We start from the raw sequence: 22,942 nt of genomic DNA, 5'->3' as shown, positions 1-22,942 counted from the left end.
CATGCAGATTCAGTTACTTTTATATATAGATAATGTATAGTCATAAAATTTTGAACTGAAGTATCACATGAGTAAATATTACTCCTACTGACAAAGCTTAGAATAATGAATCTGGAAACTTAGTAAATCTTTTGGAGCATCAATAAACTGGGAGGGTATCAAAAGATTTCAGTGCAAATTTAAAACATATGGTGCAATACAGGAAGTGTTTTTTCAAAATACCTTTCACTTTTATCATAGATCCAATGAATGTTAACAATAAATCAGGCCTGAACATTAAACACAGATTTTCTGCTGGCCACAGGAATACTATAAAATCCTTTAATGATGTAATACAATATAAGAGAAAATCACTGTGCTGGGGATTTGGGAGATTTTCATTTTTACTCTATTTTTTTTCAATAACTAGCTAAGTGACCACTGCAAAGTGACTTAATCAATTTAAGTTTTTGTTTTACCATCCCTACCACAAAAGGATTCAACTAGATGGTCTCCAAGGGTCTGTTCATGTCTGTGACTGTTGAAAATGTAAACATTTAAAGGATAAGCGAAAACTAATTTAAAACAGTGTGCTAGAATCCTGGGAAGTTTCGAAACAATCTAGCAGCATCAGTAATAACCTGATACAGAACCCAGTCTGAACGTAAGACACTTTTCAATAAAAACTATGGGTCAGCAGTTACTTCAAAGATTGATATCCTAATGATCTAACCACAGTTACAATCACAAGTCAGAGGTTGTGTATGCACAGTGCAGAATGAACTGACGGCTAGAATCCTTCAGCCAACTATATTTATGCTCACTGATAAAGATTCTCACATGATACTACTGAGGAAAGTAACAAAATAGCCATTAAATAATTGAGTGTTTTTCCTAACACACATATACAACAATAATGGAGTCTAATGAGACCATTAAAAAAATAAAAATGGGAGTCATAGAAGGATGGTAGAAAAGTCTATGTGAGTAAAAAATGGTAAGTTGATACGAGGTAAAGAAATGTAACATTTAAACTAAACTATAAGGCAAAACACATTAATTATTGGTCTATAATAAATAAAATTTACAATGAGCCATTTTATTTCAAATTCACTGTATAATATGAGGCCTACTTATAGTATTTGGACATGGACAAGTGAAATATTGATTGCATACTTTGGAGTGAATAAGGTTGGTCCTTATCCACCAAATAAAGAAAAGAGAATCTGGAAATGTCCATACTAAGGGCTAAGTCAACATTCATTCTTTCACTCACACACTTATTCATTTCAAGGAGAAATTTCTCTGTGCTGGCATCTGTTGTAGGTTCTGGGATAATTCACTCTTCATTCAAAAGTCAGTTTATTCAGCATCTGTGCTGGGATCTGGGGATACAAAATGAGTAAGCAAGAGTCTTGACTCTCAGGGAATCTACCGTCCAGTAGGAGACGGCAGACAGAAACACATGCAAGCCAGGTGAATGTGACAGTGTCTGTGATTGATAGTATGTGTGGCATAAGGCAGGTCACAAAGAAATGGACAAACAGCAGAAGAGAGCTATAAGAATTGAGAACCTATAAAATGAAAATGCATTTCTCCCTGCCACCTCTTACCTCTTAAGGCTTCAAAAATTTTAAAGATTTTTATGTGAACATTAATGTTTTTTGCCTAGAGGCAGATGAACAGGAAGTGTTTGTTCAATATGGATAAAGCACTATTTACAATGACTGAGATTACTGGACCTGTTTTGACATACAGTGCCAGGATATGTGTTTCTTTCTGAAAATAATAACCAGAGAAGAAAAGAAACCCATTCAAAGCCAGTTGTCCATTTATGGCATTTTGATTTCATTTTGTGAACTTTTCTACCAGAATTTTCCTATAAATAAACAATTTATGCATATGTATTCAAATTTATGAAAATTAAAACTTCCAAATTACTCAATAGACAGAAAAGGTCAGATTTCTCATTAGTTTCTCTCTGGATTTAATTTGTTATATATATTATGCCTTTGTTAGTTGGGTATTTCTGTTCTCAGGTTGATTCTGCCTCAACCACGTCCCTGAGTGTGATCTTCTCCTTCCTATTTTCACTGCCAGTGTCCCAGTACAGAGGCCTTATTACCTCTCACCTGCACCGCTGTAATTGCCTCCAGACTTATCTCTCTCCTTTCAGTCTCAGCCTGCTCCTATGCAGTCTATAAATTATTGTTATATGAATGTGCCTAGAGTTGATCATACTGCCTTCAGCTGGAATATCTTTAGAAGTGCCATATTAGGTACAACATCTCCTTTAGATGTGAACGTCCTCTAAAGCCTTGCTATTCAATGTGTGGTTTGCATACCAGCAACACCCAATGTCACTTGGAGTTTGTTCGAAATGCAGACTCCCGGGCCCCAGCTCAGATGGCTAACTGATTTGCAGGCATGGTACATTTTGAGAAGCACTGCTCTAAAGTAATGTCAAGCTGCATTCCAATCTTTATTGCCCATTACCCCCTTTCTACGGCCCCAATATACAACTAAATTAGTCCTGAAACACCTTTCTAACTTTGAACTACAAGCGCCAACTTCAAATAGCACAGAGCACAGCATTCGGTTTTGGTGAACTTGTCTTATTAGCATTTTGTTACTTCATTGAAGGTAAACATTAACAGATTATTGATCTTTGTTTCTTTCAGTGGGACATTAGACAAAATGAGTTCCTACTCTCTAGGTGATATCCAAGATTTGATCAACTGGGCCATGAGAAAAAAATGTACAACTCCTTTTTCTATTTATTTTTATCCTACTCTTCTAATTCTCTGCATTATTTAGGTTTTTTAATGTGTATTCTATATTAGTATAGCCACTTATACAAATTCCTTGTTAAAAGACAAATACTCACCTATTCGGATACCCATTCACAAAGATTGTGAGCGACATAACTGCAGGAGCAGAAATGTTTGGAGAACACTGCATGACACACCACATACATGGTCTGCAGGAAGTAGACAGGTATTTGTGAACTGAACTAAAACTTTACAACGGTCTCTACTGCAGTATGAATAGGACTATTTAATGCAGGTTAGATATTTTAATTCACTCTTTAGTCAGACAAAAGTTTCCAAGTTTAGAGGGAAGGTGGAGCAAAGTATTAAAGAAAACAAGAGCGTTTGCCCTTACTTATTAAATAAAAGGTAAGCCGCGAGATGTCTGTGCAAGTTCAACTGGGTAAGTCATCTGACCCCAGCAACAGGAACCATCTATTCAAAATATATTAGCTTTCCTATCAAGCATTGGGAATATTATAATTTAAGACTGTTTCCTGGATTATGATTCCTGTTTTGAACTAAGCCTTTCTGTAATTAAGAATACCTTTAGAATAAAGGTTCATTTTCTTACTATGGATTAGAGTTCTCCATACAGGACCTCCTCTCCTGCATCATGACTAGCTAGCTTACTCCTCCACTCCACTGCTGTACTTAAGCACCTTCATTGAGCTGATTAAGTTTTTCCTGAAGAGACTGTCCCTGCACTCTCTCCTCCTTGGCTAGGTCTCCTGCTGTATGCCCACATTTTCATATAAAAACGTACAGTATTTCTTTGTAAATTTCTGGCGAACTTTGAAATTTTTCCCACAGAGTAGAAGCTCTCTGAGGGCAGGCATTGTGTCTATCTTATTAAATGATTTTTTTAATCCTTGGCATAGTGGTTGGCACATAGTAGGTGCTCTATAAACATTTGGTGAATAGATAAATGAACCAGTGAATCTAATCATTACAAGAGTTATACTGAAAATGTGGTCTCCTAGGTTAGCTTTAAGATTTATCTGTAAAATGAGATAATACTGATTTTACAGTATTTACAGACTTCTTGTACAGTGATTTAGAGACTTCTTTGATAATTATATTACATTAGGTATATAAATCATAGTTCAATGCTTGGGAATAATGCACATTAAAAATGGTAGCTATTATTATTAGTATTATCATCATTATATTATTACTATCAATTTAGTAAAATTAAAAAAACCCATTCAAAATGCTTTAAAGAAGAAGTGAATGGAAAACAAAATTACAGGTCAAACATAAAAACCATCTATCAAGGTTAAATCAGAACAAAACTTCCGTTATCTAATGAACAAATTTTACAAAAAAAATATTATTCATTAAGACAAATGAGATTCAGTGTTCATATCAGAGTTACTTTTACCTCTACCCCAACATAAAAATGACAGTAGTTTTGCTACAAACATATCCAAAAACACTAAAATAGAAAAATGACTACATCCAAAGCCCAACACACACAAAAAAATACACACAGTTCACCAAATTAATAAGTGATCTTTCAGAAAATGTAATATTCTACCATAAAAGGATATTCAGTCCCAAGAGCAATACTGTGATCATCTCCTTGAGAAAGACTTGTTTAAAGAGAAAAGAATGCTAATGTACTTAAAAATGGAATCTGGAAATCTGTCCTAGAGTGGATTTATGGAGAGCCTCACTGATGAGCTATGCCATGTAAATCTTATAAGTATGCTTGGCTACCCAGTTGATGTGCTATCCATTATAAAATGGCAGTTTTATTTCAGATGTGTACGTCACTTTAGAAATTCGCAGACATTTCTGGACTGTCTGACCCCTGGCATATTAAATTATGAACACAATGACCTTTGATCTGGTAAATAATGCATCTTTTATATAACACGCTTAGTCACTGTCTACCAAAAAATTATGTACACTGTGCCACAAGCTATAGATTGAATTCTGGTAGAGTAAAAGAAGAATTTTAATGTAAAATGAATTATAGAATGAAGACATGCCATGTATCAACATGTCCCATGAAAAATGGCAATGTTCACATCATTGAAACAATGCTATATAACTGCTTTTACCAACTCCGGTTATAATTTTAGTGGTTAAGTAACTAAAACATAAACTTTTGATTGCCACCTCCTCTGTAACAGGTACTCTGGAAGCATTTTAACGTGTATCATTTAGTTAAAATCCTGAGGATAAATCTGTGAGGGAGACCTTTTTATTCTCCTGCTAGAAATGGGAAAATGCAGGGAGAGATTAAGTGATTTATCCACGACCTCAAAGATCATAGAGGATGGTGCTCATTCTCTGGGATGGCCTCTTTGAGTTCAAAGAGTAATAGAAAAACAAAGCTTTTTAAAAGATATGTGCTAAGTGTAATGAGGTTCCTTAAAGTATAATTTAGAAGGTTTTCTCCTATAAACACTGACAGCAAAAACTGCAGTATTCTTAAATATCATTACTAAATTAAAAGTGCATATTTTCTAAATGAGTCTCAATGCTGGCTAACTGATAAATGAGGTATCCCTAATGTAGTCAGCAATCAGAATAATTTTCTAGTGATTTGGGATTGACGCTGGGACGCAAGGTATCCTTTCGTCTGTTTTCCTACGATAGAGAAAGTGCAAATGTTTGTAAGAGCTATACCCGTGAGTCCATTAGGGTGGGGGTGGAGCGGGAGCAGAAATGCCTTTAAAAAGTGTAGCGGGGCGCCTGGGTGGCTCAGTCGGTTAAGCGTCAGACTTCAGCTCAGGTCACGATCTCAAGGTTCGTGAGTTCGAGCCCCGCGTCGGGCTCTGGGCTGATGGCCCAGAGCCTGGAGCCTGCTTCCGATTCTGTGTCTCCCTCTCTCTCTGCCCCTCCCCTGTTCATGCTCTGTCTCTCTCTGTCTCAAAAACAAATAAAACGTTAAAAAAAATTAAAAAATAAAAAGTGTAGCACCATTAATGAAAAGACGAAAAAGTTCCTCAGGATCATGCTAAATAACCCACGGATTCAGGGTGAAAGAAATTCAAGTCAAGAGCACAAATGTCCCACTTTTAATACTTTATTCTTTCTTCTATCACATGGGACTCTGGTCATTATCATATTGCATATTTTTCTTTCACAAAATAACTGAACAGATTACCCTTTGACTTTCTTTTAACTTCTCATATTAAGCTACCAGAGGAACTAATTTTTTCTTAAAAAATGCAATTTAATATATTATAATAATAACAATGATAGCTAACCTTTAATAAGCATTTACTACACTTAACACTGTGCTAAACTCTTCATGTGAATTCTGTCATGTAATCCTGACTCAATACTGTGAGGCAGGTAATAACGGTGTACTAATTTCTTTGAAAATTAGTCTGAGGTGTATTGCCCAAGATCATGTTATGTCACCCATGTTATCAAAATGACCCAACCAAGTAATAATCCAGTAACAAAGGTGCACCATGTTATTCCCCATATTAACACTTTTTAACGTTCTCTGTATGAACATATTATTCTCCACATTAACATCTTTCTCCCTATCTTAACACAAGCAATATGGTTGTTCTTGTTTGATTCATTACAAACCCTAGTTATACACAACCAATCTGCAGAAATGGTATTGGGCACACAAATACAAACCTAATGATGTCTATAAACTGTATTTTTTTTACAGTTGGATAGCTTTGTCAGAATATTTCAGAACATTTGATGAATTATAAAAATAGAGAGTGGACACTGGAACTAGAGTATGTGTTTTCCTTGCTGTCAATTGCTTCTTCCACATGAACTGTCCTCTTATTCCTCTAACAAAGTTGGTTTACTTGAAGTTCACACCACTAGAACCCATCACCTACCTTTCCTCAGCTACAGTCAGAAGCAGTTCTCTTTGTCATTTCCTCTCATTTAGTAAGAGTTCTAGAGCCTGAGTCACCATTCCTTTCACCCACTCCCATTTCAGTTACTTCAACATATGCAAAGAAGGTCCGTCTTACACTGTGGCCTCCCAGTTCTTGTATCTCCTCAACTCCAAGGAATTTTGCCTCCACCTCATCTCAGCCATCAACTTTTGGGGTTATACCCAAATCTTATCATCCTTAATAACAGAACTAATGCAAAAATCTACTTTTCAAGAACCCCACTCTATTTTTTTTAAATAAAGGGTTACCAAAACCCTTTGATGTTTTGCATTTGAATTTGATATATGGTAAATCTTCTGGCTCTGGTCATCTGTAAAAAGTTGACGGTGGTATGTCAAATATGTTATAATGCCTCGTGATCATGGTAAAAGTGAGTCCTGACTGGTAAAGCACATGTGGACTCAAACGAACTATAAATAAACTGTAAGTGCCTGATCTGGACATCATAACTTTGGACTTCCCTGAGTGTGACGACTTGGAACTGGGCATGTTCTCGGATGCTATGAATGAAGATGTGATACAAGAAAAAGACTATGAGGAATGAGGATTTTAAGGTTGGGTGATTCACATATGCGCCCAATATGACTTGTTCCACGGTATGAGAGGTGGGAGGAAGGGATGGTTAAAATACAACACTCTGTGATAGCTCTGGGGACTGCTACATAGGCTGCTATGAGGACAATGCTCAAGGGAGAAGGACACTTGATGCTCCTTCCTGTTTTACTTTTTCTAGGTGAATATAATGCCAACTGTGGCCTATAGGGTAGACTTCCAAATCTTTGGTTTTAAGAAGATACCTCAACAGGTGTCCCAAATCGCCATCTTCTCCTTGCCATCTCCTTCACTGTCATACCTTCATTACAAAACATGCTTCAATTCAACAGGGTGCACTGTACTAGGCTCATGGAAAATTATAAACAGTGTAGCAGAGTGAAAAGAAATTATATCCATTTTTGGAGTCAGACCAGGGTTTGAGTTTTCCATTAGCCAAGAGCCCTTGGGCTTATATGCCTATCTTTTCTTAGCTCTCATTTCTCACTGTACAATTACATTAGTAACACATTTTTGGCAGTATTGTTGAGGGGAAAAGATGCATTAAATAAATAATAGCAAATAATAAATACATAATATTTATAATACATCATGAGATTTATATGTAAGTTATTTATATATAATTAATAATTTGTATATGCTCATCACAGTAAAAAGTTAGTAAATATTAGAAAAATAAAGCAAAAGTAATAACTCACAAAGAGGATAGAAATATAATAGATGTTCTAAAGTAGTAACTACTAACTTCATGTTAAAGTGAAGATGGAATATAAAAGCCTTGCTTGCAAGAGACTTCCAATCCACTTCTTTAAAAGCATGCATATTTGAAATTACTATATTCAAGTGATTCATATTTAAAGAAAAGACTCATGAGATGCATCATTATGCTAAATTCTAGTAAAATTTTCTGCATTTTTTTATAACTTGAAAATCAGCAAGTGGTGCCTGGGTGTCTGGGTTGGTTGAGTGTCCAACTCTTGATTTCAGTTCATGTCAGGATCCCAGGGTCGCAGGGACTGAGCCCCTTGTCAGGCCCTGTGATAAGCACAAGCCTGCTTAGAATTCTCTTTCTCTCCCTCTGCCCCTATCCCTCACTTTCTCTCTCTGTCTCTGTCCCTCTCTCTCAAAAATAAAATAAATTAAAAAAAAATAAAAAAGAACATCAGCACAAGTAAAGTCATCCACTTCTGAGTATTTTAGGTGGACATAATGTTGTATAAGTGGTTTTCCAACAAAAAGCAGCTAATGAAGACAATGAATGCACCTGAGGGTTCCTACTAAATTGGGCTTTTAGCCAGTCCTGGAAGAATGGACTTAGAGACAACAATAGAACTTTCACTACAGAGGATTCAAGCCAAAACACCAACAATGTCTCATTCAGTTAACTTCAACTCAACCAAAATTCTGAACTCTTTGTCAATTAAGAGTGGATTTTATTTTACACCCATATTTTTATGGCACATCTCACCTCAGAAGATACTGCATTAATGTCAGGGTCACTGGAATAAAAATTTGTCTTCTCAAAATGACTATTTCAAAGATGAAAACACAAACATTACTGTTTAAGTTCTAAACTTTTTTGGCTTAAGGACTTAGGTTTATCATTTTACAACCACACTTCTCCAGAGGGCAACTGGCAATATGCATTCTTCATAACATTAGAGGAAGGAAGAACAGGACAAACTATTATTGGCTTTCTGGGGGTTAATTTCCCAGATTAACTAGTAACAATTTTAATTCTAAGAAATAAAAAAAAAAAACTGGGTTAAGTCATGAACTGGGTTAAATCAAGTCATGAACAATGAATGGCTGGGAGATAAAGACCCAGGTGAGCACCATAAGAAACACATGTGTGTAAGGCCTTGTTGAAAAAAGAAGTGTAAATAGAGATCACAGAAAATTAATCTCCTCTGATAGATGTGGATCACTAGCATGCAAGACCTGGCATGCACTATTTCTGACAAACAGCAACCATTTCCCAAGAAAAATAGAGCTTATGGGAGATGGTTTTCAAGTTTTCCCTCTAGGTATTCTGTAGTTTATCTTTTTTTCTTGTGTTCAGTTTACTTGTTTATCCTATGATTCAATTTCTGGATTATTGTGTAAGGTCAGTCTAATGATGAGGAGCATATCTAACATCCTTGAAATATTATTGGAACCAAGTACAAATGTGATATCCACACTCTATAACATATTTCTAAAATTTTTTTTTTTTTCAACGTTTATTTTATTTTTGGGACAGAGAGAGACAGAGCATGAACGGGGGAGGGACAGAGAGAGAGGGAGACACAGAATCGGAAACAGGCTCCAGGCTCCGAGCCATCAGCCCAGAGCCCGACGCGGGGCTCGAACTCACGGACCGCGAGATCGTGACCTGGTTGAAGTCGGACGCTTAACCGACTGCGCCACCCAGGTGCCCCTATAACATATTTCTATTAGCTAAATGGCTTCCTTTGCTCAATGAGGTCAGTATAAGTATTTTTTTTAAGTAACCTCTGTACCCAAGATGGGGCTCGAACTCATGATCAAGAGTCACACCCTGTTCAGACTGAACCAGCCAGGCACCCCTAGGTAATTTGCTTTAAAATCAGCTATGAGATGATGCAAATGACAAGTTTATTTTGGAAATGCTAAAAGTAGGCTCAGGTAGCAAAACATGAAGTGTACACACAAAAGTTCTAATTTTCTAAATTAACTTTTCTCTTTCAAAATTAAATATACATATTGTTTTATGATACATGAGACTCCATTTGTTGAAACCATTAACCCAATCTCTAAGCATCAAGGACTTTTGAATTACATCTTCAATGTTTTACCAGATAAATTCAAATGAATATGATTACTTTATTGAGTTGGAGAGGGAAAGAATGAGACATCCCAAACGTGGTAAGCAGTACAATGGCCTCCCAAAGATGTCCACATCCTAATCCCCAAAACCTGTAAATATGTTACTCTACATGACAAAGGGAATTAAGGTAGTAGATGAAACTGACCGTTGCTAATCATGAACTTTATAATGTGGAGTAAGCCTAGATTATGCAAGCGGGCCCAATGTAATTACAAAAGCTTTAAACTTACAACCTAACGTGAAAAAGACTTAACCAGGTCGGTGCTGTCTTTGAAGACAGAATAATGCCAAAAGCCAAGAAATACAGGCAACCTCGAGAAGCTGGAAAAGGCAGGAAAACAGATTTTCCTCTAGAGCCTCCAGAAAAGAATGATGACATTATGATTTTAGCCCAGTGTGATGCATTTTGCACATCTGATTTCCGGAACCGTAAGATAATAAATGTGTTGTTTACGCCACTAAGTTTGTGGTAATTTACTCTAGCAGTAATAGGAAACAGACACAAAGACCAAAGATTATTTTACTTCAAGAAGTACCTGTTGTTAGGGCCCTGAGTGGCTCACTCAGTTAAGCATCTGACTTTTGATTTTGGCTCAGGTCATGATCTCACAGTAGTAAGTTCTAGCCTCGCATCAGGCTTTCTGCTGACATCGTGGAACCCACTTGGGATTCTCTCTCTCCCTCTCTCTCTGCCTCTCCCCTGCTTGCTCTCTTTCTCTCTCTCTCTCTCTCTCTCTCTCTCTCTCTCTGTCAAAATGAATAAATAACACTTAAAAAATATTTTTTTAAAAAAGAAGTACTGATTGTCAACTCCTCAAAATGTAAACCTATTTGAAAGTACAAATATTGTAACTGATCAAGTTAATAGCTATTATTCACTACCTATTAGGCATCAATTCCTAGAAACAAATCTAGTTAGTATGAAGTAATTTCAGAGAGTTACATATTTAGAATTTTTCTGCTTTCTTTAAACAATGACAGGTTCACAAGTTGGACAATGAGTCCATCAACATTTGTTAAGCTTCTATTATATTGCTGTGTCAGTGGATGATATCAAGCTATGATATAAAGATAGAATATAATCACAAATGCCTACAACATGTGTCTTAAAAAATGGGTAACACCTGATTATATGGATTTGGAAGTAAAGGTGAAAACAGTGTTCAAGAAAAGTATAAGAAAAGCTATGAAGGTTGGAAGTCAAGAAAGGAGCTGGGAGTAGCCTCAGCTATCTTCCAACAGAAACATATATTAAGATTACTTTGGAAACAATATATAAGCTGGGCGAGCAGACACGGTCAGTGCCCCAGATACATTCTCGTGGCCAATACCTTTTCTGTGCACTCTGGCTCAACTTCCAACCATCACACCTAGTTCTTTGGCCCAAGGGCTTTCCCTGGCTGCCTGAGTGGCTCTATCTACTTGCAATATAAGCAGAGAGAGCTGAAGACTTAGAGTCTCTAGGGAATAACCCTAAGCCAGTGACTGATAGGAGCTGGTGCAGGAATGATGCTCCTGTGACCCTTACACACAACAACTATGAGGCAGATGCTCTACAGTGGTTCCTATGGTTCTCCATTTAGAAACTACAGCCATACACAGTGGTGACGTTCTGGATAATACACCCTTCACTGGCTGACTTACTTTCTTCTCATTTCCCCATTCTCGGACTAGGGTGGCTGGGCATGATGTTTCAAATAAAGTACCAGAACCTGAAGCCTTGCTTGTTTGATGGTCTGCAAATGGGAGGTGCAAACTAAGAAATTTGGAACACACAATTAAGGAATCCAAGCCAGGATTGCCAGTGTAGAGCTTTGGCAACAATTACCAGAAGAGTTAGCCAGGTCAAAAACCACTCAGAAGAAGCAGGACTAAAAACAATGTGAAAGTAAAAGAGGAGGTGGCAACTTATTTCACATGAGGTGACGAATATGAATGATTCAACTTTGGTCTTAAGCCTGATGAGCTAGGTAGGATTTTGGAACCAATCACAAACAGAGCAAAATCAGAAAGGGAATTAGTTGGCAAGATGCTACTGAATGTGACAGTCTGGATTGTTTTTAGCACTGGAGCTCCCATCCTGGGCATGGTTAGCACTTTGGTGTGTGGGATGACCTAGACTTTGGAGCCAGGGTGTTCCAGAATCAGATCCTTGGTTTTCTACTCATTAGATGTGCCGGCTAGGGAGACATTCAGAGATGATAAGCTTTACTTCCTCCAATTATATGATAAGAAAAATCTACCTGCATCTACTGAAAGCTCAGTATGATCATAGGACTCTAAGATGCTTATCACCACAGAGAAAGGAAGGCCCGGATGCTTTATTGCCTATTAGTGTGATGATTCCCTTCATTCCTGTCTTGATTTTCTTTCAGCACCACCACATAGATATATTTAAACAATCGGAAATTCTTCTTTTATATACGAGGAAGGTCAGTTTTTGTTTTGTTACTATTATTTGTTATGATCTATCCTGTCTGCCTACTAATGTTGTTAAGCTCAAGCAGGACAATGAATAAGGATGCTCCTACTAAATTATATAATGCCATATCTCAGTATTCATTTTTTCAGAATGAAAATCCTTAGAGTAGTATCATGTCTATTTTGTGCAGTACTGTATTCCCAACACTTTGCACCATGCATGGCACAGAGGAGTGCCATAATTCATTGAAGTGTACTACTTTTTTTATTGCAATCTCCATACACATTCACCAAGTATTTTCTAATACTGAATTTGATTCTTTAAACCTTTCCAAACAGTAGGCAGGTAATGTATTATTATTCCTATTTTCACAGGGAAGGAGTATATGGTTAGGGACATTTAAAGGATATATCATAGGTCACCTATCTAGTTGGTGGTAGCACTGAGACTTCTTCAAAGAGGAATTCTGACTGTAAATCTGGCATTCATTCACTCAACCACAATATGCTTTCCTTTTAATTTAATACAAAGCCTTGTATATGTGCAAATGTGTACAAAATACATTAAAATCTATGACTCCCCAGGTTGTGTGATAATTTTAACCTCTGCATCTCCATCTTCTGGACAATTTTGTAGCTGAATTACCTAATACTGCAATAATTGCACGCTAGATTTCCAGATGTTTTCAAAGTTTGCATAACCCAGGTTTACACCTGCCTTTGCCATCAACAACTTGTGTGACCTTAACAAGTTACTTAACCTCTTTGGGTTTTTGCTTACAAAAAAAAGAAAAAAAGAAAAAGTGGGTGGGCTATGTGGTTGCTTAGTTCCCTTTCATTTCTGATTTTTCTTATCAATCTATCTCTATCAGGTATATCTATTTCCCTATTTCAAAGGATCTCTGGTCTACAATAAGTCCCAGGAGCACTTAGATGATATGATAGTTGATGACAGAGAATGTCTTTCTTATTTTCATGCTGTAGATTTTTTTTTTTTTGAAAATTTATCAAATGCCAAATAGAGTAGGTCATGGGACACATAATGTCACTCACCTTACATCAGCTGTTCCAAAGCACTGGTTTCTCATGCTTTATGACACAGAACTCTTAGAGGGGATCCTAGGTACTGAAAGGATTCTGAAATCCACACTAGATAAATAACATGCATTAGTGTTTTTAAAACTTATGTTGATGATATAGTAATAAAGCATAAAAGATTTTGTCATTATGCATTTCTTACTGTACGGCTACTACAAGTATAATTATCTTGTAGAGAGTCTACAAAATATTTTGATCATATAAATCAGCCATCATAGTTTGCTATCTTTTGGTCTAAATAAATCTTTAGTTCTGTTCCTAAGCTAAGGCAGTGAGAAAGAAAATACAGAGCCAAATGATTATGAAGCATGGCAGGATTTTAGAATGGTGGTAGGGATGGGAATGCAACAACTGTAAACATCTGGAATTATGGAGCTACCTTGAACTGCAGCCTGTTCTTGACACAGGCAAGTTAGATCCATACCTATCAGAATAAATATAACCACTCAAAAGGCCTCAGAAAGACATTAGCTTGGACTAAACTACATCCCAGTTATCCACTGCATAATTGCCACCTCAGGTTATTACAAGAGGTTGACACCTCCAGATATTTCAGCTGAATCAAACGGACAGAGGGGAATATGATTGTTTAAAATGTATGTTTTTTGTTTCAGGTGAAGAAAGAATTCTGCAAAAAAAAAGTAACAGTGTTTCCACAGATGCTGTAGAGAATATTCTTCAAAAACAAAGAACAATCTTTGTTTGGTTCCTCTGAGGAACAGTTCCATGAGAAATTAAAATTTTAAACCACTTAAATAATGAGTAAAACATCTTTGTTTAATGACTGATGTTTATTTTAATTCCAAATAAGTGACTTGACTGATTGTATCTTTGCCTACGAGAGTCTGTCTTCACCTTGACAACAGAGGTGGCAACAGTGAGCTCATCTGAGAATACGCCACGCTTTGGTGACTGCGTATCATTGAAATACCCTCTTATTCTCATGAGAATAGAGGGATGATCAGTGATTCATAAACTCATAATTCGTCTACTAATAAACATGAACAGCCATCAAAACAATTAAAATGATTTGAAAATCTGGAGAGTCCTTGTATCTTCTAGAAACTCTATGTAATACATATATAGAATATATATGTAGATATATATACAATATATATGTAGATATGTGTATATATATATATATGTACATATATATAGGATATATATGTATAAACTGTGTAATATTATACATAGAATATATATGTAGATATATATAGATATGTAGATTTATATATAAATTACAAAATAGGATGCATATGCATATTTGAGTAAATATGTGTACTCATATACACTTAATAAACAAATTTAATATATACATGTATCAGAGACACAGATATACATACATGTATATAAATGTATATGCATGTAGATGCATGTGTGCACACACGCGTGTGAGGCAAACTCAAATGGACGAGCAACTGAATAATCGTCTTATAAAATTCTACCATCTGGTAATTCACAAAAGGTACCTTACATTTGTCATCTAACTTATCTTCACTGAATGTAAAAATAGTACTCCATTGTCTCCGGGAAGTTGTGCTCCACTGGCAGTGATCACATACTTTGAGACAGTTCTGTCACTGCCAAAGTATATATCAGTAACATTTAATATATTTTTTTTTCTATGTTGGTAAGATTAATAAAAACACTAACTGGCCTCTCTGAAAAAAATATTCTCTGAATGTGGTAGTATAAAGTGAAAGGCTTTTGAATTTGCCTATGATCTACAGTTGTAGGATTCTGAAATAATAAAACAGCCAATGATTGATGAAGAATGTAGAGGTGGAATCAACTGTCAAGAAAGTATAACAATGATGAATTTGTCAACATTTTCTCCTTTTGTGGTAGACAGGGTACAACCATTACAAGTATAAATGGGAATTTCATCACAATTTTGGTCACCGTGGTAATACCACCCCAATCTTGGCAGCAAAACAGAGATAGACCTATATATGTAAACCTCAATCATCTAGTTTTTGCCACCCTCCCTTTTATATCTATCGATATTTGATTCAGAATAATCATGAGGTACAAATAAAACATAAATCTCTACCTGAAAATGCCCAAAAGATTTCAACTGCTGGTGTTGAGATGGGAATATGACTGTAACCTACAACAGCCAATTTTGTTATTTTACAGACTCCACGGGCTGAGGACTGGTTCAGAAGAAAATGAAGGAGCCAGAACAATTGTTGCCCAATTGTTGCCAATGTATTCTCATTCTGTATCTCCCACTCAGCAGAGGCAGCTTATGGAAAGGAATTGCCAGAACTTCAGCCTGAAGAAGCATAATGAAGAACTGTGCCAAACTTCCTTGGAACGGTTGTTTATCAGGGCTTATAACCCACCTTATAGAAAGCCATCTGAATTGGAAACAAACTTGAGTTTAATTTGGAACTAAGACCTAAGGCAGAACTGAACATCACAGCCTTGATTTGTTTCTTCTTAGTGTTGGGCCACTTCTGCAAAACAAGTTAAGCAACTTCTTCCAGTTGGTTATTTGCTCTACTGCTTCTAGAGGGTGGTGATGGCAGAATAAAAGTAAGATTAGAGGCTGCAAGTTATTTTTCTGTTTAAAGTAGAGAGCATAAGCCCTAATTTTCTGCTTAAAACACTGGACTATAAACTATGTGTTTTCATCTCTGTTCCCCACAAACCTACGAAATCCTAAAATGCGTTGTATTCTTAGGTTTTAGATGGAGTAAATCAAAGGTATTCAAAATATTTTGTTCAATAAACACAGTAATGAAAGCAGATGACCACAGGTAATATTTCCTATTAATTCATTCAATAAATATTGACTTATAATGTGGTATTGAGTGTAGAATCATTAACAAACAAACAAAAATTCTTGGCTCCATGGAGTTTACATTCTAACTGGACGAGTGTGTAAGAGACAAAAAACAAGCACAAATTATAGTCAGTGCGATGGTGATCACTGCCGAAGAGAAAATGAGGGAAGGGATTAGCAACAGGTTTCAAATTTTAGATAGTGGACTGGAAATGCCTTACTTAGAAAGTGATTTGAGTTAAGACCTGAGGAGGTAAAGGAGTGAAACATAAAGATACTTGGAAGAGCACCTGAGCTGAGGGAACAGCAAGTGCCAAGGCTCAGAGGGAGGAATGCTCCTGAAAGGTCTGTGGAACAGCAACAGAGGCTGATATTGCTGAAAGACAGCAGAAAGTGGCTGAGCAGGAGTAGAAGAAATCAGGCCCGATCAAGACTTTGCAAAGGCTTGTAGATTCTTGTAACGTGATATGTGCGGTTTTTCTTGCGGTAATATTAGAGGCCTTTAAAAGATTTCGCGCACAGAAGTAACAAACATTAATCCCTGTTTTAACAGAATCAGCAACTGAGTTGAAAATGAATTGATGGGGAAAGAGGCAGAAGTTGGTAGTCAGGGCACTTGCAATCATCAGGGAAAATACAATGAACTACTGAAGCTCTTGAGAAGCGGCCAGATTTTGGATCTGTTTTGAAGACAGTGACAGGAGCATATCCTAACAGAATAAATGGTGGGTGAGAGACAAAGAAAAGCATCAAGAATTACTTTAAAGCTTTTGTCTTGCAGTAACTATAAGGATAATGTTGCAATTCACTGAGATGGGGAAAGAAAGGTATACTAGGTAGTTATGGAGGATGATCAAGAGTTTGGTCCAGTCCAGCAGGCAAATGGGTTTATGAGTCTGGTGTTCAAGAGAGAAGTGTGAGCTGTAGATCTGTATTTGGGAGTCATAAATAGAGAGATGAAATTTAAAACTATGAAACTGAATGGAATCACCAACGTGGTAAGGTTAGATAGAAAAGTTATCTTTTTTCTGGCTCACTTCAGTGTTTAAAGAGGAACACAGAACACTGGGTAACAGTAATCATTCACATTTCAACATACAAAGCTGTTTGCTTGAAAGCATCTGTTCTCACCAGAGGAAATACAGAATTTTGTGTAGAACCAAAAATTACAGATTGTGCAATGAGGTTACTTGTGGACTAGGGTAGTTTTCCTACCACTCTTAAATTTTTACACCCTAATTCCAACTTTCTATGCTCATAAGGCATCTTTAATGACCCTACTGCAAAAAACAAACACCCCCAAACCCCAGAAAACTTAAAATAGCTGTGCATAGTTGTTACTGACTTGGAGAAATACCCTAGAATATTTTAATAAAATCACTTCCTTAGCTCATTTCAGAAAAGCACAATTGCCCAGCTCAGCTTTTGTGACGGTGATGACGCTTATTTTCAGTATCTCTTCAGAGTTTAAATTTCTATTTAGATTTCGTTCATAATCATGGGAAAAAAATCAGGATGCCTTAGTCCTGGTGGTCAGTCTCATCAGTTCATTGCAACTGTGATTATTACCACTTTTACTAAGGCAGCCTAATCATCTGATCGTCATTAGAATTTTTATTTTTTCTACCATTAAGGATAACTGCGGCTTGATATACTCACAATAAGTTAAATGGTTTTTTTGTTTTTTTTTTTTTTGCCATTTTCCATTTAGTTTGTTTTCATTTCTACTGCCACTCTCTCCTCTAGTCTTTTGTAACTTGCTTCTGAATTATTGCTGTTTCTTCCCTGGTCTCCGGGATACTCATCTTGCCTCACTCCCATTTTCACTTCATACTGACATTAACTTTGTGAGACACAAAACTAATCATGTGGCCTGCTTGCTCAAAATCGTTTGATTACTTAAGACTGACTCTACAAAGAAGGTAAAAATGCCTTAATGTGGCATTAACAATTGATAACTGGATTAATGCTAGATTTATTTCCTTTTATTTATACCCCAAAACTGTAAGCATGACTCATTAGTCCCCATATTCATATAATGTACAGGTGTTCTCCCCAACCTACAAGCAAGAATTCTATTTTGCTCAACCTTTTGTTTGTACGGGTTTTCTATATTCTGCTATCATGTGTCCCAAATTAAAATACTTCAATCATATCAGATAATGTGATTGCTCATGTCTTTCAGTGTCTGTGTTGTGATATCATGTAATTTTAGAGTTTAATAAATATGATGATCAGTGTTCTACAACATGTTTCCTTAAGATTAAAGAAAAAGTTTTCTCTATTTTTCTATCATATAAAGCACCTTGAAAGATACCTTGCACAGTAGACACTAAGTGTGTGGACCTAACATGTTCCATAGAAGGTATAAACCTCTTCAAATAAAAATAAGATTTCATTTTTTTTCTGATTTCAGAGGTTGTAGTTTTATGTTTATTCCCCAAGTATATTTTTTAGCTTCTCACTTAAAAATTTTTAGATTTACAGAAAACTTGCAAAAAGAGCAGAGAATTCCTATATACCCTGTTTCCTCTAAAGTTAACATTTACATAACCACAGAATAATTATTTTTTATTTCATTTTTCTTTTTTTAACTTTTTTGTAATGTTTATTTCTTTTTCAGAGACATACAGACAGAGCACAGGCAGGGGAGAAGCATAGAGAGAGGGAGACACAGAATCCAAAGCAGGCTCCAGGCTCTGAGCTGTCAGCATAGAGACTGACCCGGGGCTCAAACCCACGAACCATGAGATCATGACCTGAGGTGAAGTCGGACGCTTCACCGACTGAGCCACCCAGGTGCCCCTAACCATAGAATAATTACTAAAACCAGAACATTACAGGTGATACAGTGACTGACAGATCTTACTCAAATTTTACCAGATTTTCCCCTAAAGTTCTTTTCTGATTCAAGTCCAATGATCCAATATTGCATTAGTTGCCATGTCTTAGCACCCTCCATCTGCAATAATTCCACAGCTTTTCTTGGCCTTTACTGACCTTGAAACTTATAACACATCCCTCAATCTGGATTTGTCTGATGTATTATAATGATTAGGTTGATGCTATGTGTTGTAGCAAGATTATCAAAGAAGTGAAGTGTTCTTCTAAATGCTTCATAGGATAGAGTCCAATCAGTTTTTCAGTTATTTTTTTATCTTAATAAAAGTTACATTTTAAAGAATAAGATTGGATAAGAGTACCATTTAAATCATCCTAAATTACTTAACCATTTGTAGAATCTTTAATCCAAATTGTCAAATACTATTCATTTATACTCTGTCAGAGACAAATGGAATACATATACAAATCAAAACCTTATTTACTTTGAGTTCTGTCCCAACTGAAAAGTGACTTACAAGAGCAAGAAAAAATTTGACATTTACATTTTTAAACACAAAACAAAACCAAAAAAACCATAAAAACTATGAGAAATAATCTCCCTTCACTATACTGATTCTCTTTGTGAAATACTAGTGTATCTCCTAATGCTTTTCTTAATTTATTAGTTACTGACTGTCTGCTGTCTTTCAGCATGCATATTTTATATTGACAATATCTTCCAAACAAAGAAATTGGTCCTTTTTAGACAATATTCGCATATTAGAGATGAATTTGCTTCTTTAGAAAATTGGAATATTTACAAAAAGACCCCAAGGGTAACAAATACATAAATGAACAATGATTAATTGTACCACAGTTTTTCCTGAATATTGCATTTTTCACATAGCAGATACAATGCCCACACTTTGCTCATTAACAAAGCACTACGTGGAAATCTTTGGTTCCTTACGTATTTTCCCCTTCAAAATTCTATTCCTCACTCACATAAAGGTAGAGTGGAGTGGGTTCAACAGAAAATAATGATAGAGCTACACCTTAATGGTAAGAATAAAAGTAAAAAGGTTTCAAAATATTTATTAAAACACCACCAAGAGTCAAACCGTTTTATTTTTCCCCAATGTCTCTTATAAAGAAATACAGAATCTTATCAATTGATTCTACCCTTAGGACTCATGTTTCTAAGTTTTATTGAGATTGCTTTGCAAATAGCCTTTGATTGCATCTGGTGAAAAATGTCTTTTGAGATCTGGCAATGGGATTAGCAATCTTGCAACAAAACAGGCATGAAAATTTATATCTACCTATCTATATGTATTTCATAATAGCTATTTGTATAGATATATACATAAATTAGTATATACATGTATATAAATCATAACAGTTTTATGTTTTATAAACTGAATATAAAGACCTTTTCATTACTTTTTAAAATTTTAAATGTATTTATTTAAATTCAAGTCAGTTAACATACAGTGTAGTATTGGTTTCAGGAGTAGAATTTAGTGATTCATCACTTACATAGAACACCCAGCGCTCATCCCAACAAGTGTCCTCCTTAATGCCCATCACCCATTTAGCCCATCTCCCAACACACCTCCATTCTAGCAACCCTCAGTCTGTTAACTTTTAAGAGTCTCTTAACACCTTTTCACTCTTATGTTTCACTTAATCCACCCAGGTTGGGCAGATTTTATAAATAACAATAGTCTCTCAATAGGTGTCTGTGTCTTTTATATTCTTATCTGTAAACTGAGAATAATAATTTTTAAAGTGTCTGACATATAGTAAATGCTCAATAAAAGTCATCTTTACTGACTTTACTATAGTATCTTTATTACTACCATCATTTAACAGGTTCTCACACAGAAACTACCCTGAAGTTTCCAGAACTCAGTGGTTGAGAGTTTATCTAACTCACACTTTCTGCACATTTGCCCTTATTTTATTCCTGAAATAAGCACTCAACAGTGAATGCATGTATACAGGTTTTACATATTTCACTGTACTGCTCACTGAAATGAGAGCATTTTAAATGTAGCATTTTATTCTTTGCTTCTTCCTATTGTCTTGTGTATTATAGATGCTCTATAAAAATTTAGTAAATTAAGACCATCCTTACTATTGTTTATTAAGTTTCCACCTTAATGATTCCTTTTACACACATCAAAGTAAAGTTCATGGTACTACACCATAACTTATTCCAGGAAGGATTTTGGTGATGCCTAAGCATAAGTCATGCCTAAGCACAAATTTTAAAATCCATTTCATTTCTCGGCCATTGTTCTTTTCCCTATGTCATCAAAACATCACGTCCAGATAGGGTTATTCCTTTACCCTGGGATCCAAGAAAGAAGAAGTCAAACAGACCATAGCCACAGAGGCCAGAGGGCATGTAACATGAGAGAGAAATAAACCAATGCCATTAAAAGACACTGAATTTGGGGGGTCATATATTATCCAAGTTTAAGCAAAAGCTGATGAACACAAACACCTTACATAAATCTATTCGATAGCATAAGGATAAGAAAAGACAAATCAAGGTAAAGGCAGAATCAAGATGAAACCATTAGATAAAGCCAGGAAGAAAAAGACAATGCAGAGTTGCAAAATACTGAGTTCTATTAAAAAATGACAATATTGCTCTTCTAACACGTCTGCCCCAATTTTTACCATTTTTATTATTTTCCTCCTTTGTAATTCTGAGGCTATTCCTCTTCCCTTTCCACCTGCCATTCTTCACTCCTGGCTATTCTCATGCTCCGAAAAATATTCTCTGAGGGCAAGAAGATCCTTGAAGGAGGACTTCCCCTGTCACACCAGCTTTTTTGAATGCCTTTGCTTTCCTCTCTTTCTTCATGCTGCAAATGGACTCCAGGGAAAAAAGGTGACCACAGAAATCCACCGCTGCTGGCTGTACTTCTAGCTGGTTTGCCCCTCTCTAGCTGGTTCCAAGAGATGGGCAATCAGGTTTACTTGGAAAAAACACAAGACTCTTTCCGGAGTTCCTTTACACTGTCCTAAGAATGGAGCCAGTGAGTGCCAGACTGGAAAATGATCCTCCTCAATTTTGCATTGTGTTTATAAGGCATTATGTTTACACAATGCTGCTAGAAAAACTCCTACTGTTATTATTCCATATAGCCTTGATAAATTAAACACCAAAATAAGTGATGACATTAAAAATATTAAATATTAAGGGATGACATTTTACCATTTATTAATTCTCCTATAGTCTTGATATTTTTTAAATGTTAATCTGGGGGCGCCTGGGTGGCTTGGTCAGTTAAGCGTCCGACTTCGGCTCAGGTCATGATCTCACGGTCCGTGAGTTCGAGCCCCGCGTCGGGCTCTGTGCTGACAGCTCAGAGCCTGGAGCCTGTTTCGGATTCTGTGTCTCCCTCTCTCTCTGCCCCTCCCCTGTTCATGCTCTGTCTCTCTCTGTCTCAAAAAATAAATAAACGTTAAAAAAAAAAATTTAAAAAAAAATTAAAAAAAATAAATGTTAATCTGGTATTATCCAGTTACTGCAAGAAATTGATATAGTTTTACCTGGCTGTTATCTGTCAATTCTTCTATCTAAATATTTGCAGGTTATACTACAGTGCAATTTACCAACTGGACAGTTATGTGGACCAGCAAGATCTAACCACTGACATGTATTTTTCTAGTGAAATCACTAGTATCATTCTGACATCATGTACTAAAGGGT

This window comes from Panthera tigris, chromosome X (genome assembly GCF_018350195.1).
Source record: "Panthera tigris isolate Pti1 chromosome X, P.tigris_Pti1_mat1.1, whole genome shotgun sequence".
Taxonomy (NCBI): domain Eukaryota; kingdom Metazoa; phylum Chordata; class Mammalia; order Carnivora; family Felidae; genus Panthera; species Panthera tigris.
The sequence above is the reverse complement of the archived record's forward strand: the minus strand, read 5'-3'. Positions refer to the sequence as shown.